A 17,985-nucleotide genomic window follows, 5' to 3' on the forward strand; every position below is an offset into this window, starting at 1 on the left:
CAAATCCCTGAATAGACCAATAACAAGTTCTGAAATTGACTCAGTAATTACTAGCCTACCAACCAAAAAAAGCCCAGGACCAGATGTCTTCACAGCCGAGTTCTACCAGAGGTACAAAGAGGAGCTGGTACCATTCCTTCTGAAACTATTCTGAACAATAGAAAAAGAAAGACTCCTCCCTAAATCATTTTATGAGGCCAGCATCACTCTGATTCCAAAACCTGGCAGAGACCCAATAGAAAAAGAAAATTTCAGGCCAATATCACTGATGAACATCGATGCGAAAATCCTGAATAAAATACCGGCAAGAGAATCCAGCAGCACATCAAAAACTTATCCACCACGATCAAGTTGGCTTCATGCCTGGCATGCAAGGCTGGTTCAACATATGCAAATCAATAAACATAATCCATCACATAAACAGAACCAATGACAAAAACCACATGATTATCTCAATAGATGCAGAAAAGGCCTTCAATAAAATTCAACACCCCTCATACTAAAAACTCTCAATAAACTAGGTATTGATGGAACATATCTCACAAAAATAAGAGCTATTTATGACAAATGCATAGCTAATATCATGCTAAATGGCCAAAAGCTGGAAGCATTACCTTTGAAAACTGGCCCAAGAGTAGGATGCCCTCTCTCCCCACTCTTATCAACATAGTATTGGAAGTTCTGGCCAGGGCAATCGAGTAAGAGAAAGAAATAAAAGCATGCAAATAGGAAGAGAGGAAATCAAATTGTCTCTGTCTGCAGATGACATGATTGTATATTTACAAAACGCCACCACCTCAGCCCAAAAATTCCTTAACCTGATAAGCAACTTTGGCAAAGTCTCAGGATATAAAATTAATGTGCAAAAATCACAATCATTCTTATATACCAATAACAGACAAGCAGAGAGCCAAATCATTAGTAAACTCCCATTCACAATTGCTAAAAAGAAAACAAAATACCTAGGAATACAACCTACAAGGGATGTGAAGGACCTCTTCAAAGAAAACTACAAACCAGAGCTCAAGGAAATGACAGGACACAAACATATAGAGAAACACTCCATCCTTATGGATAGGAAGACTCAATATCATGAAAATGGCCATATTGCCCAAAGTAATTTATAGATTCAATGCTATTCCCATCAAGCTACCATTGACTTTCTTCACAGAACTAGAAAAAAACTATGTTAAATTTCATATGGAAGCAAAAAAGAGCCTGTGGAGCCAAGGCTAACCTAAGCAAAAAGAACAAAGCTGGAGGCATGACGCTGCCTGACTTCAAACTATATTACAAAGCTAAAGTAACCAAAAGAGCATGGTGCTAATACCAAAACAGATATATAGACCAATGAAACAGAATAGAGGCCTCAGAAATAACACCACACATCTACAACAATCTGATCTTCAACAAACCTGACAAAAGCAAGCAATGGGGAAAGGATTCCCTATGTAATAAATGGCGCTGGGAAAACTGGGTAGCCATATGCAGAAAAGAGAAACTAGACCCCTTCATTATACCTTATAAAAGAATTAACTCAAGGTGGATTAAAAACATAAATGTAAAACCTAAAACTATAAAAACCCTAGAAGAAAACCTAGGCAATATGATTCAGGACATAGGTGTGGGCAAAGACTTCATGACTAAATCACCAACAGCACTTGAAACAACAGCCAAAATTGACAGATGGAATCTAATCAAACTAAAGAGCTTCTGCTCAGTAAAATAAACTATCACAAGAGTGAACAGGCAACCTAAAATATGAGAAAATTTTTGCAATCTATCCATCTGACAAAGGTCTAATATCTAGAATCTAGAAGGAACTTAAACAAATTTACAAGAAAAAAAAAACAAACAACCCCATCAAAAAGTGGGCAAAGGATATGAACAGACACTCCTCAAAAGAAGATATGTATGTGGCCAATAAACATATGAAAAAAGCTCATTATCACTGTTCATTAGAGAAATGCAAATCAAAACCACAATGACATACCATCTCACACCAGTTAGAATGGTGATCATTAAAAATTCTGGAAACAGATGCTGGAGAAGATGCAGAGAAATAGGAACACTTTTACACTGTTGGTGGGCTTGTAAAATAGTTCAACCATTGTGGAATACAATGTGGTGATTCCTCAAGGATATAAAACCAGAAATACCATTTGACCCAGCAATCCCATTACTGGGTATATACCAAAGGATTATACATCATTCTACTCTAAAGACACATGTACATATATGTTTATCATGGGACTATTTACAATAGCAAAGACTTGGAACCAACATAATGCCCATCAATGATAGACTGGATGAAGAAAATGTGGCACATATTCACCATGGAATACTACACAGCCATAAAAAAGGATGAGTTCACGTCCTTTGCGGGGATATGGATGAAGCTGGAAACCATCATCCTCAGCAAACTAACACAGGAACAGAAAACCAAACACTGCATGTTCTCACTCATAAGTGGGTGCTGAACAATGAGAACATGTTGACACAGGGAGAGGAACATCACACACTGGGGTCTGTAGGTGGGTGTGGGGAAAGGGGAGGGAGAGCATTAGGACAAATAGCTAATGCATGTGGAGCTTAAAACCTAGATGACGGGTTGATGGGTGCAGCAAATTACCATGGCACAAGTATACCTATGTAACAAACCTGCATGTTCAGCACATGTATCCCAGGACTTAAAGTAAAATTTTAAAAAATGAAAGTATGCAATATGTGTATGTGTCTGTATACATACATATAAAACAAGCACTCATTTTCATTATGTACATATATGCACATTATGAGTGTGAATATATGTTAAATAATATCCTATCAGTTTTGTATTTGTAACACATATATGTACATGCATATACAACAAATAGAGGTGTTTTGCATAATAATTTCATTTATATTCATTTCATCAGCTAAGAACTAAAAAGAATTTAAATCAAAATCAATTATTCATTTACAGGTGTTTTTAACCATCATCTCCCCCTTTATCTTCACTTTTATGCCTCCTTGTATTGCCATTTTGTGACTTTTTTGCCATAAATTATACATATTTGGAACAGTCACTTTAAGAAATTCAATCTTTGGATAAGATCTCTAAGATTGATTTAGTATGAATACGTGTGTGGGCACACACTTGACAAAGAAAGGTCAGTTATAAATATATGTGTACACTTATCAAAATAATTCACATAAAATCTCTGAATAAAATTATCTGTATGCTTTTTCTGTCAATAAAAGCAATCTAGTATAATTCTTGGTAGTAAACCTGTTTGTTTTCATTCTGTTGCCTACCATGTGAGCTGCCATGTTGGTATAAAACATCGATCATTTGATATTTTACTACAGCAAATAATAGTGATCCCCACGAAATAATAAATAAATCAGTGAGTTTCACGGAAATAAGTTTTTGGATGGATCAGATAATTTGAAGTTGTTAGTTTATTCTCCAGCAAGGTGAAAGAAAAAAGCTGTTAGTTTGTTCTCTATCAGGTGATCGAAGATGAAAACTAAAGTTCTCAAGGCCAGTGCATAATAACGGTGCCGTATTCTGTGCATCAATCACCATTACCAAATACCTATATTGCCAAATATTTCATGTACCGCTTTAGTGGTGATTAATCAATGTGCCATGGCACTGAAACTGAAACGAGACTTTGTAGTACAAGTGATATTCAAAGGGTTTTGAAAATTTATCAGCTCTATAGATATAGATGAAAATTTATCATCATCTATCTAGAAATCCTGTTTTTATAAATGTTACCTAGCCAAATATTGGTTTTATTTACTTAATATTTAGAAAACATGAGTTTAGTAAAAATTGTTCAGATTTTCTTAATGTAGTGTGTGAAATTACTATGTAATTATACAAGAAATATGCTACACAGCTGAATACACAAATAGGTCAGCAGAGGGAGCAAAAGGTGCCTTTCCACTATAATCCACAGCAACATCACCCGCTCTTCTCTCTACATCATCGATGTATGTTATCTAAAGTCCTGTGCAAATGCCACCTCAACACGAGTCCTCTAGCCTTGCCTTCTTATCAGAAGCAGCTCGAAAGCCCCGATAATTCTAGAACCACTGAAAAATACACACTTGTTGCAAGGATTGAAAAGCCTCATATTGCAAATTCAGAATTCACAGTACTGAAAAAATTCATAATTTTTTTAAAGCTACAATACTGTGAACTATACAAAATGAATTATGTTGGGATCCGATGACTCTCTTCATTCCAGCCTATCTTATATTTTCTCATTCATTTCTCCACATAGTCACAACAACAGACTCACTATTACATTTCATTAATGGCTATTTTATAATAAATGATCTCAATAGCATTTCTGAAACCTCTGCTGTTCTGGTTTTACAGAACTCTTGAATTTTTGAATGAGTTAGTTTTTGATTGAAAAAGACCTGACTCTTATGCTTAGAAAAGCCATCATTTCTTTCTGTAAGCTTTCCGTCTTCTATAAGCTTTACATGTTCCATAAGCAAACATTCGCTGGTTTTGTGATCAAACTAGAGAGGCAAATTCAGTTAATAATAACAACGTCATTTATCATCCTCAAATCTAGTGTTATGGATAATACGATCTCCACAAGGAGACGGTTGCACGAGCGACAAGAGAAAGACAATCAACAGTCTTTTACTCATACCAAGATATGTCCACACACACTTGTTTCAACAGTCAAAGTAACGCCATATGTCCCCAGTGATGTGGGTGGGCAAAAGGAACAGTTGGCCTGCTAATGAGGGCCATATGTACACGCAGCCTATCGTACCATCCTTCTTACTTATGGTTGCTGAAAACTCAGTGGAAGAGCTTGCTCTGAGGAATGGCATGGCTGGAGGAGGAGAGGCTTCCTTAAGAGCAGGAAAGGACCATTTGTTGTACAACTACTGTATCTCTGAAACTGGGAGCTAAAGATACGCATGTACGTTACTCATTCTTATTAAGAGTTACTTACGCATCCGTAGAGTTCTTTACTCCAGTTTCACCTTCTTTCACTAAATTCTTTTGCATTTATGTGCAAAGGGATTTTGGGCCCTTTTCAAAAATTACTTTTCCTAATCAATCTTGTTAATTTGATGTTCATTTACATCGGCTTCTCTTTATTTTTAGCTTGATTTCCAGAAAAATTATACTTTCTTTGACATTGTTAAATGTTACAATATTAAAAGAAATGAAAAAGACTTAAAAACTTAGAATATTTGAATGAGGGTTTCTGGAAGGCAGAGAGAACAATAAGGCAAAAGTACTTACTGCACTACTGTTCCAAAGTAAAAGAAAAACAAAGATTTTAAAAATGATTATAGCAGCTTTGTATCTCAACCAGGGTTTCCTTTGAAATTTCTACAACTGCAAACACTATTCAGCAATTTGCACTGATTATAAAATTTATTGTTTTAAGGTCAATTGTGATACTATGATCAGATAATATAATTTACTTTACTCTTAATGGCTTCATTTTGACAACGGAGGGAGCTTTCAGGAAGGACAACGCTTCCTGCACAACAACCAGTAAAGCAGGTCACATCCATTTTCAATATAATTTTAAGAAAAATGAAGGACAAACTACTTGTGAGGCAGCAAGAATTCATTTGCATTAAATTAATTTGAACAGGGCATTTCAAGTTCTCTCTGGCAACAATGGAATAAAGGGGAAAATGAATCTATCTTATGCAATGATCCTCTTCTAGGTTACAGAAAGATTTGAAAGGCTGACATGACCATTGCTAAATTTCTTCTAGAAGTCTATGATTAGTGTCATAGATATAACTCATGAGATAAAATATTCACAAAGAATGTCTGTGAACTGCATCAATTGTGATGGAACTACTGTCTAACATCCCTTTGAAAAGTTATATTCTGCAAAGGTTAAAAAAACACCAACCTTTCGATGCTTTCTTATATGGATGAGCTTTTGTCAACAAGAACTAAGCTTCACAATTAAGCACTATGGAAGATAATGTTCTAGGTTAATTTAAACCTAACTAATCCAGGACTTGGCCTTGATAAATAATGGGTTTAATTAATATTTTTGACCCTAGCAGTGCAAATACTTTTACTTATATTTTACTAAAGCTAGTTTTGACAAATCTAAGGGTATTTAATTTATCAGTATCTGTTGTCAGATGAAAACTTCCCCATCAATACCTTCTAATGGTTCAAAAATAAACTGTTACCCCCACAGATACATTGTTTTTCCATGCGTAAGCAAGTACATTAATTTCAGGGTCTCAAGGCATAAAAGTGATATTACCACTTGTGATAGGCTGCATAATAGTCCCAAAAGATGTTCTTCACCTAATCTCCCGGCCCTGGGAATGTGCTGCCTTACACAGCCAAAGGACTTGTAGATACGATTCATTTAAGGATCTGGAGACAAGGTGATTATCCCAGATCATCCACGTGAGTCCAAAGTAATCACAGGAGTCCTTAGATGAAGTGGAGAGAAGGACTCAAAGTTAAAGGAGGGGACAGCGCGGAGACAGAAACAGAAATAAAAGCAACGCACCTTGAAAATGGAGGAATGGGGAAAAGACAATGAAGACAGGTGCCACCAGAAGCAGAAAATGCAAGAGAATGGATTCTCCCCTCAGCACCTCGAGAAGGAACCCACACTGCAGACACATTGACTTAGCCTAATTAAAGTGATTTTGGACTTCTGACCTTTGAAACTGCAAGACAATAAATATGTGTTAAGTTATGTAAATGTGTCGTAATTTGTTATAGCAGCAGTAATACAACTAATACACCACTACAATAAGCAAAGGAAATAAAGTGCAATAGTGACAAACTTAAGGGTTTCCAGGAAAGAGAAACGAAGTGGTAAACTCAATCACAGGATTATATTAGTAACTGTAGTATATGTTACTTGCTTACCCTTTCAATCACATTATTGCTGTAATTATCATTATCATCCAATCAATATGATTACACCAGTATGTATAACTTAGACATGAAAATTTTTTTCTATTTCACTCTTCCCATAATTCCATGCAGCTACCCCTAAGCAACTATGTATCTGATGAAGCTAATATTTTCAGGGAAAATCTTCCATGTTAAGCAGAAAATTTACATCTAAAATTAAATTCTTTTAAGGCAGTCTGGGGACAATACCTAGAAAATTCAAACATTACTTCTCAAGAATACCACTAGCAGTGAGTTTGTGACGCTATCTTCCACCAACTGAATCAAAATTAATTTTAAATATTTTCAAAGCAATATTTTAAAAAATCGTGTACACATTTTTTCCTCTTGGTAAAAATAAACCACTTCTCAACCATCCATTATATTTATGTTAGTTACATGAAGTCCATACATGAATTATCATACCACAAATAGAAAACTATTTAAATAGAAAAATCTCACTTGGTGCTGACAGAATGACAGCATAAAACTGTTAAGCATGAGGAGAAAGTTGTTTGCAGTGTAAATATTTCCCTTTTCCTATCAAAGTGTGTCCTGTGATCTAGCGCTCTTCTCTCCACATGCTTAAGTACAGCAAAAGTTATAAAAACACTCATTCTAGTTTTCTATACTTTAATGGTTGTAGAACATCAGAAGAGAATTGGGAGATGGGAATGTTTTGTGCTTGACATTGCATTTGAGGGGAAAATAAAAACTTGGACATAATATGTGGGATGTCTTCACAGTAATACATGGGAGGGCAAGCAAAAAATGCTATCAAATTTCTACCATGCGCTGAGCCCCTTATATAAACAAATATCCAGCCTTTCTAATGTACTAACAACCACTCTTCATAGCAGGTATTCTATTCCCAGCTTGTAGGTAAGAAACAAAGCTTCAGAAAGGGATCTTCACCAATGTCACACAGTCAATAAAAGGCAGAACTAGGGCAAATATCAATAATAAAAATAGCAATCTAATCCTAATTGGACCTGGCACTGTTCTAAGAAGAAAATCATTAACAAAGGATTTTGAGTTACCACACTCTTAGTCTCCCCGTTTTACAAAAGAAGCAACTGGGGTAAAGTGAAGCTATGCCGTTTCTTTTCAAGCTCATATACCTAACAAGATACCACTTTAATCATGGGTCTCTGATAGATCGTGTACCTCATTTCTAGCGTTTGCTGAGATTTTTCTTATTAACCCTAAGCAAGTATTTGATCCCTGGTAAGTATGCTGTAATTTTTTCACCGCTCATTCTTATCACGGTTCTTCAAGAAAAGTACAGTTCAACACATTTGTCCTATTTGGTTACAAATTTTGAAATTCAAAATATGTATCACACTAAGCTGTTAGCTCCATTTGGAATTTTAAAAAACTAAATTTTTCACTCAGTTAAAAAAAATTGCATTGTTTACTCCCATATCTACAATATAGCTTATAAGTGTATATTTGTATTGAAAACATAATTTTCTACAACTTTTATAATATTTAAATATTATTTAAGGTTTTAATAATATTTAAATATTTAAATAATACATTTAAAAACATAGTTCAACAAGTCCGAATAATCCATCACTTACTTATGACAGAATATTTGTTCAGTATCTTCTGTTTGTTCACTCTTGTGTAATATATCCTATTTTAAGAATCAAAAACTTCTCTTAATGTCAACACTACAGCCTCTTCACAATTCCTACTTATTCCTAATTACCCTTCAGGAGCAAATAAAATGAATTTATCCCAAATTTCTTTGCTTTGAAACAACTTCAGTGAAAATGGTGGTTGTCAACCATATCTACCATTCATATATCCCATTGTTTTCTGCATTAAATTTCATCTAATACTCCTTATGCCATCAGTGTCACTACAAAGGGGGACAGGGGATGAATCTCATCATGAACAAAGGTATGTACACTAGATCTTAGGATGTTCAATCATTTCCTTACTCTATTATGTCCCATCTGAACTACTCATATTAAAATGAGCAACTATATGAACATGGTACTTTTAAGAAAGGATGTTCAAAAATTAATTCATATCTTGTACAAATTGGTATCCAAGAAATCATGACCTAATAGGCATCACATATGTGAATGAAAAAATTCACTTTCAGCAATGAATGTTGATGACACTCCTTTAGCAAGAGTTGTACCGAGCTACCCACAACTCCTCAGCACTCACTATTCTCATACATGCGGTCGGACAATGTCCAAGGGTGCAGTGATTCTGTCCAGAGGCTTTTCTGGGCCGTTAGAGCTGTCTCAGCCTGTGTACAGGGTTATACAGACACTCTAGGGCATTCATGACTCTGATCACTGGAGCAGCCCTGTACTAACTGCAAATTTATGGAGGAAACTTTCAAGTCCTCTTGCCCCCCAGTTGGGGTAACTCTGTTACCTATTTCATGTGGTCTCAGTTCTCCAACAAAAATGATCTCGGCCTGCTCATCTTACTTCCATTTCACTACATGGCATAACTAGAAGTTGACTAGGTATTCTGCTTTAATGTATATGCAAAGCCCTCTTGTTCAGGAATGTTTGTAGAATAATATTTCTAAATTAGGAATACAATTGGTCTTGTTCTTTCCTGAGGGATAAAATGTCATCTCTCTTCTTCTCTCCCTCTCTCCTTTCTTCCTAACTCAGCTAACCCTCTATCTGAAAGAATTACAAAGGAAGAAATCTAGGGCATTGTTTAGCATTCTCAGGAGGATTGGAAATGTTGGAATGACAGCGAGTATCACACATACACTGCTTGAAGTATTTTGTAGGATCCAAGGGAAGAGAAAATTTTGACATTCCAGAAAATTTAAGTCATCCTTTTAATATCAGGACCAGAAAGAAACAGGTCACACGGGCAAGAGCCATAAAACTAATTATCTTGACTCTTTCCAGAATACCTGAGCTATAAATGTACAGGGAATCCTGTAATCAGATGCAAAGTTGTGTATAATATACTTAGTTCCCAAATGTAACTAGGAATTTTATGTATATAATGTGAAAAATCGTTCCAAAGTATTTGAGACTCCAAAAACTTTCCTAGCTAGCATTCAATATTCTTGCTTAACTTCTCCTTATACCCCTAACTGTATTGAGCATGCATAGACACACAAAAGCTAGGATCAACTATTACCGCTTAAGAAAGAAAAGGAGGAAAAAGGCTGTATTATAGGGATTTAGTTTTCTTCCTCAACTCTTGAAGAAGCCTATTTGTATCAGCCCGTGTCAGACAACAAAGTACTTATCAATAAAGTTTTATGAATGTGGTCACATATGAAATATAAGAGCATTCAGTTTCTACCTCTCCTTTTCTCATAAATCCTACATCAGATAGACATTAGCTATATCTGCCAATGTTTCCACGGAATCTTAAAGACTATTCACTGCAAAGCTGGCAGTGTAGCCTGAAAGCAAGTTATGTCTGCGTTGCAACTTCACACTAAGTGGTTTAAAAATACAACTAAATGTGGCCTGTCTTTATCTTGATTATAAGACATAAATTATCCCAAGAATATTCTTAGTAAAAATTGGGTCTCCCGGTCAAGCCACTTCTATTAAGAAGGACACAGGTCAGTTTTTAGGAGTTTAGGTGTTATTTGGAAGTTAGGAGCATCTAAATATGGAATATAACTCCATTAAATTATAGTATATTTTATATCAAAGAGAAACGACAAAAATAAGAAATGTTTTAAGTATTTTTTCGTATAGCGTGTTCATATATAATTACTTCAGTAGTCTCAATGTAGTCATGCAATTGTTTGGGTAAAGAACTAAACTTGAAGTTAAATAGCATAGGTCTGAATTCTTATGGTTTATAACATTCATATATTTTATATGTTCCAGAATAATATGTAATTTCTAAGTTTATAACATAATAATTACAGAAATCTAGGTAAAGTAATACTTCTGTGACACAGTCTCTTCATCTACAAAATGGAATATTGCTTTTCTCCTTAAATTTATATTAAAAATTGGAGAAGTAATATATGTGAAAGAACCTTACATTAAATATGCAAGTTTTATTTGTTGAATTCAAACAGTCATTAAAGAACAAAATAAAACATTACATTTGGATTAACAAAGTAGATACATATATCTCAATCTGAGAAACCTTTAAGCTCTCTTGACCATAAAATGACATTGGATCCTATAAGAGAGTTTGGTAAATATTTGAAAGATATTTCAATTTCACACCTAAATGTTGATTCTGACATTTATTTCCTAAACTTATCATTTGTATACTTACCTGCTATTAAATCCACAGGGGTCATGTCACTAACTGTATGCCCACCGATTTTATTGAGAGGTATTCAGCAAGGCCCACAAAGTAAGTATTGAATTTTTTTAAAAAACAGACCCAAAACACCTAAAAGCAAAACACTTAGTAAATTCTTATAATCATGAAGATCACAAATTAGTGCTATTAGTAAGAAAGAAACTTCTAAACCAAATAAAGTCCTAATACCTCCAACGAATTTTGTCTCTCTGATACACACACACACGATTAAAAAAAAAAATGAAGGAAATGTAAAAAAATAAATAAATGAAGGAAGTTCTGTGGGAAATGTCCATAATTTCATGCCCAGAATTTCCCTATCAATCTCTTTCCCCAAAGTTCTTCCGAGAAAATAAAGTTGCCTTTCTCTCAACGTTAACTCATCACTTTTCTCATAGCATTTTCAAAAGAAATATTTCCTGTCAGCCGGCCACTTAAACTTTGTGCTGTTAAAGAAATCCAAAAAGGTATCAATTTTGCAACAAAGGATAAAGAGGAGACGAAGTGAACCAACATGGCTTTTAAGCTAAATTGCCGTCACCTGTCACAGGTTGTCTAGCGAGCCTCAAGTTCCCTCTAATAAGCTTATGGAGGGTGCGGAGCAAAGGCACCTCAAGGTGCTCTGCGGGTTTTCCCCTGGTAAATTAGGCTGAAAGGAAAAGAGTCCCACCCCCCACCCCCAAACTTGGAGACCAGGGCTGCCCTGCCGAATGCTGTGCCCAGACCTCCTACTTCCACGCCCTTCCAGTCCTTTCCTCGGCTTGGAAAATTGGGCATGAGGCAAGCAAAAGGAAGGACAGAAGGCCAAAACGGGCATCCGGGAAGCCAAATTTCTGTCTCAAAAGCTCGTCTAGAAACGCGTACATAGCGCGTGCCTTGCGGACATCTCCTAAAACCCCGTTCACTGAAGCTAATTCCTCCCGAACGCCCCCACGCCGGCTGAGGATCGCAACCGCCCATCCGCCCCTCCAGCCTGTGCAGCCGCCCCCAAAACCTCCCGTGAATCGGGAAATGTCAAGGCAGCAGCGCTTGGGGAGCCGAGCAGCCTCGCCAGTTCCAAGTCTCTGGTTCGAGACCCCTCGCTTCGCCTCTTTGGGGAACTCACCTGGAGTCAGGTTTAGATGGCAGCCTCCACCCAGGGGACCGGGAAGCGGCCCCGGGAAGCGCCGCCGCGTCCTGTGAATAACGAGCGCAGCGCAGCGGAGCAGCTCCCCCCGGACCGGCCGCTCCCCGATTCCTCCCGCTCTGTCCGGGAACCGTCCCTCCGTTCTTTCCTCTCCCTCCCCTGCCTGCAGCCGCCGCGCTCCCTCCTCCTGCTGGCGGCTCAGGGCTGTGCTTCCGCCTCCCTCCTGCGGGCGCACGAGCTGCCCGCGCTGCTAATGAGCAGGCTCCAGGCTCCGCCCGGCCAGGGGTGCGCACACACCCCACGCCGGAGACGAGCTCCCGGGAGCGGAGCTATGGATACGCCTGGTGCGGCCGCTGGAGAAATGAACTGGAGGAGGCATCCAGCATCTCACACTTTCTGGCCACTCAGCTTAACTAAGCCATAACCCCAGACTTCTTCCTAAATCTCCAGTAATTTACAGGTGCTGAAAAGTCAATGAGGGGTTTGAGCACAATCTGTGTTAACAGTATTGCCAGTATAGAGATGCTAATCTGGCTAGATTCTAGGGATGAAATGTTCAAGGGACGGTATATGATTCTTTCTGGTGGTTATTTTGACATATTTTGGCTATACTTACAGATCTGTAAAATAAACCAGCAATCTTCTAATCATGACAACACAGATTCCTAATTGAAGGCAGCTGATACTTATTAAATACCAGGCTCTGTTTAATAGGCTCTTCTTTCCCAGCTGATCTTTACTACAATTCTGTGAGCACTACTAGCACCCCTATTCTATATTTTAAGAATTTGGGTTTAACTTTTAAAACAAGACGGTCTTAAAACAAGACTAAGGATCATGTCCAACCTTGCAGAGATTCTAAGTTTCTGAGCCTAAATAATAACTGAAATCTGTAGCTCCCACAACCCATAGCCTGTGTATAATGTGTTGCAGCATCTTGGATGGTACTGTGTAACTGAACCAACAAAGATAATAGGACCATCAGCAAATACACACCACGAGACTAATGAATACCTAGAATCCTAGTGAGACTTGTAAATAGTCAAGCACCCTAAGTAACAATAGTTCAAGTGCATGCTAAACATGGTGATTACTTATAAAAGAACAGCAACCAGTATGAGTGAAGACAGGCAAATAATGTTCAAAATGTTCAGAATCAATGTCCAGCCACTTATGAGTTGAATTCCCCACTCTAAAAAGGAGGCCAGATGTGATGTATTCTAAGAAGTCTACAATGGGCGTGGTCTTTTCGCAACCAAAAAGGGCTTTTTAAACACTTATTTCCCATTAAGAATATGCAATAGCTAATTAATATTAAATCTGAAAATCAGTGATAATTTATTTCAACTAACCTTACATGAAAAAATCATTACTCATTCAAGCTTTTAGAATTAGATTAAATAGCATTGAGTATCAAATTTACTTCAACCCATAGAAATAATAGACAGTTAATTAATAAAGTAAGTAATTTAATTAACTTTACTTTTGTGTCATGATGTATTTTTCCTTAGGAAAAGGATAAGACATTTTTTCCATGGTATAAAATACTAGAATATGACTTTTATATTTTTCTTCATGAAGATTAAAGAATTAATAAAATAAGTACAGACATATTGTCAACAAATCTATCCAGATCATTCATTCTCCACTCAAGAAATTATGCTAGGCAAGCTTTATTTCTCCATATGTACAAGGCAATTCAGAGGTCAAAAATTTGAAAACACTTCAATGAACATCAACCATTAATTAACTAAGAGTAGATTTTATTTATAAACAACTTTAAAAGACTATAAAAAAGGTATAACAAACTTCTACTTTATCAGTACTGCTACTCCTGTTGAACACAAAGATATATAATTATAGTTTTCTCCCTATTTAAAATATTTATTGATTCTGGCATAATAATGTCATACTCATCCCTCAATAATCAGTGTACATGGAACCAGAAATCTTTTCTTTCACCTAGTCAATTGAAGTATTTCTGTGTTTTGCATGTTAACACTCTATTTATTCTGTGTTTCTAGTGCTTATCCTCAAAATTTTTATAGTTCCGTTCACATATGAATTCTACCAATCAGCACTATATATAAATAATGCAACGTATAAAATGTGTTAAATAAATGGATGTAAGATTTATGCTAAATTTTTCACATAGTAAGTACTTCAAAACCCTTATTATTTTTCCTTAAGCTTTTATGTGCATATATTTTATCTCTCCAACTAAAGAATAAACTTCTAAATAAGAAGAGTTTTGTCTATAAATTTTACGCATTTTAATACATTATTAATCTAAAACCTTGGACTAGAGTTTGGAATTCTTTTATGTATTCATTTATTGATTCAAAAAATAGGTGTCCATGCCATTTTTTCTAAACCTTGTGCAAGATGTAGGGTATACAATGATGTCCAGACTTTAGAGTCCTTGACCTCATGGCGTTTAAAGTGCAGTAATGTACAGTAATTTTAAAATGTATTTATTATTATTTAAAACAATCAATGAATACATTCTTGTCGAAAATAACTGAAAAGTCTGTCTGAATTCCCTGGCCAAGGCCAAAACATGAAAGCAAAAGAGCTGCCTGAAAACAGTGCAAGCCACTCTCCAGAGGGTTTCTCTGTTGAAACAGCACATCGCATTATGGAAATAATGAGAAAAATTAGTAACTGTGCAAACGACAACACATATGCATCTTTGTGGTTTCTGACCTTTTAGCATCGTCGAAGCAAGACCACAAACCTTTCAACACCAGGCGTGGTATTAATCTTGCACAGAATATAATGTTTTCACATATTTTATTCTGATTTCCTACAAAGTAATTTCAATTTCTAGCTAAAGCTAATGGATTTTTCTAGTGAAAACATTGTGTACCGAATGACTTTCCAGTGAGATCCGCGTACCATGCGCCATTTTCATGTTCGTGCTCATTTCTCTGAAGTCTGTTTGCCTTTAATTCACCATAATGAAATTCCTTGTGTACTTTTATTGGCAACCATTGCATAGTGACACTTGCATCCAAATGTAATTCCATTTGAGCTTGGCAGTGTTTGCTTTTTTATCAGAAGAGGAAAGTTAGAGGGAACAAGGGGCAAAGATGTGTGTAAGAATATCTGAGGGACCATCACAGCATCATCACAAATTCAAGATTTTTTTGAAACATTAGACAAGGGACTCACAGCCATGCCCTGGGATGGCTGAAACACTTCACAACCTGCTCATGTTTATGACCAAAATCATCACCTAAAATGAATTCAATGTGTCAATATCATAATATTGTTTGTGTATAAGTAATCATGAAGCAGTTAGGGAAGGGAGTATAATCTAGTAAGAAATTGGAACAAAAAGTGTTAGACAAAATTCAAGAAGATTTAAAAGAAGAAAATTAACCTGTCTGATCTGAACAGAATTGGAAAAGCACATCAATCATAGCTCTATACATTGACCATAGACTTAAAGCATAACATAAAAATAAAGAAGGCAGATAACTCAGGAAAACATTTCTATTAAATCTACTCCGTAAAGTTTTCCCATACTTTTATTTTACTAACAGGAGCATACATTTAAATCTGACAAAATCATATATATTTTGTTGATTCAATTTGTAGCAGATAGAGGAGCATGTCCCAGTGCTATGACAGTGAGTTGTCACTATAACATACCACTGCTTTACATCTTACCCACAGGCTAAAATGTTTACCCCTAGAGTCGTGACTTTGTATATGACAGGAGATTGCTACTAAAAGTAAATATATTTGGCTGAAGGGTAGATACAACTTTAGGCCATTATATCATTCACTAAAATTTAGCTGGCATTTACATATTTACCTGCTTAGTTCATATGACAAATATGTTTGAGAGACTGCCATATACAAAAAAAAAAGATGGAACCATCTTACAAATTTAGAGATTACTTAAAGAAATGGAACGGAAGGGTTAACTGTGATGGCAAGAATGAAGAGAGCAAAACCAGAGGGTACTTCAAGGAGAACAGGCATGAGAGAGGCATTATAATTTGGAGGGTGCTATGATTTGAACCTATGTGCCCATCCAAAGTTTGTATGTTGAAACTAAAATCCCAGGACAATGACATCAAGAGATGGGGCTTTTGGTTAAGTGATTAAATGAAGAAGGATCCACCCTCATGAATGAGATAAACGTCCTCGTAAAAGATGCTTTAGAGGAATGCCGGGCTCCTCAGTCTCTTCTGCCATGTCGTTACATTGTCCGTTTTTGCCCACTTTTGTCACGTGAAGACGAAGCAAGAAGGTGCCACCTCGGGACCAACTGCCAAATCTCCACTGCCTTGATTTCGGACTTCTCAGCCCCAGAACTGTGAGAAATACATTTCTGTTTTTTATGAATTACTCAATCTGTGGCATTTTGTTATAGCAGCATACAGACAAAAACAGGGTAAACAGCCTGGTGAGAGTGGATATTTTAGAAACTTGAGATGATTCAATGTCGCTGATTCTCCATTTTCTCATATGTAAAATGAAGGAAATAATGCTGATTACTTCATAGTTCATTGTACAAATTAAATTAACTATGTAAATAAAGCAATATAGTTCCTTTTATCTAGTATACATTGTTTAAGTGTTGTTGTCATTACATGAGGAAAACAAGAACTTCCCCAAACAGAAGGATGTGGGAACCAAAACTAAGATATAAGAAAGGACCAAAGTTCACTGTGACAATCTGGTCAAGCGCTGGTTAGGGAAGATAGCATAATGTTACGCATAGATATTATTATAGGATAATTTTCCTCCACCCCGAACTCCTCTAGCACTTTCCCTACGTCTTTCATTGCACTTCTTCATTTGTCTCTTTAATTACGGTTATTTATATAAATCTTTTAGCTTCCTACAAAAATAAGCTTGTAGTGGGACAGATTCTTGAGGATCTATGTCAAAGCAATTTTTCTATTTCCTACAGCAAGTAACCCAGTAGTAATCACACAGAATTTGTTAAAAGAATAAACATAGGAAGATTAATTTCCATTTTTTTCTTTGCTAATTTTTAATCAGAATTATACCATTGTTAGGGAGGGAGAAATTATAAATTGAGGACATGAGTATTAACATTTAAATCTGTTATTCTGCTTTATTTTAGAGCTTGCCATGTTTTGTGATTAAAAAAAGAAACAGGACATTCTATATAGCTGTTGCAAAACGTGTGGTCTGTTGGTGAACTAGCAGCACCAGCATTATCAAGATTTCCTTAGTTTGCAGGGCTACTGAGTCAGAATTCGCATTTTGACAAAACTCCAGGTGATTCATGCTCTGCATTTAAGTTGGAGAAGCACTGTTCTATAGTTCTCCTTATGTCCTAAATGCATTGTCAGTGAAAGAAAATACTATACGTATGATAATAATAACGGTAATATTAACAAAAATGTAACTATTAGTAATTTTCTATGCTCTCCCAGATACTAAGTCCTTTATTTAATACTTGTGATATTTCTGCGAAGTTGCAATTGATATCACCTACTAAACTGATACTCAGAAATCTGAAGTAATTCTCCAAGGTCACAAAGCTAGTGAATCACAAACCAGATTTTTAAACTCTTGCTGCTTCATTCCAAAGACTAAACCGTTTCTAACTCACGGTTAATACATTTGCTTCTGCCTTCCATTTCCTAAATATGGTTTCCTTTCTATTTCATTA

This window comes from Symphalangus syndactylus, chromosome 9, assembly GCF_028878055.3.
Source record: "Symphalangus syndactylus isolate Jambi chromosome 9, NHGRI_mSymSyn1-v2.1_pri, whole genome shotgun sequence".
Lineage (NCBI taxonomy): Eukaryota > Metazoa > Chordata > Mammalia > Primates > Hylobatidae > Symphalangus > Symphalangus syndactylus.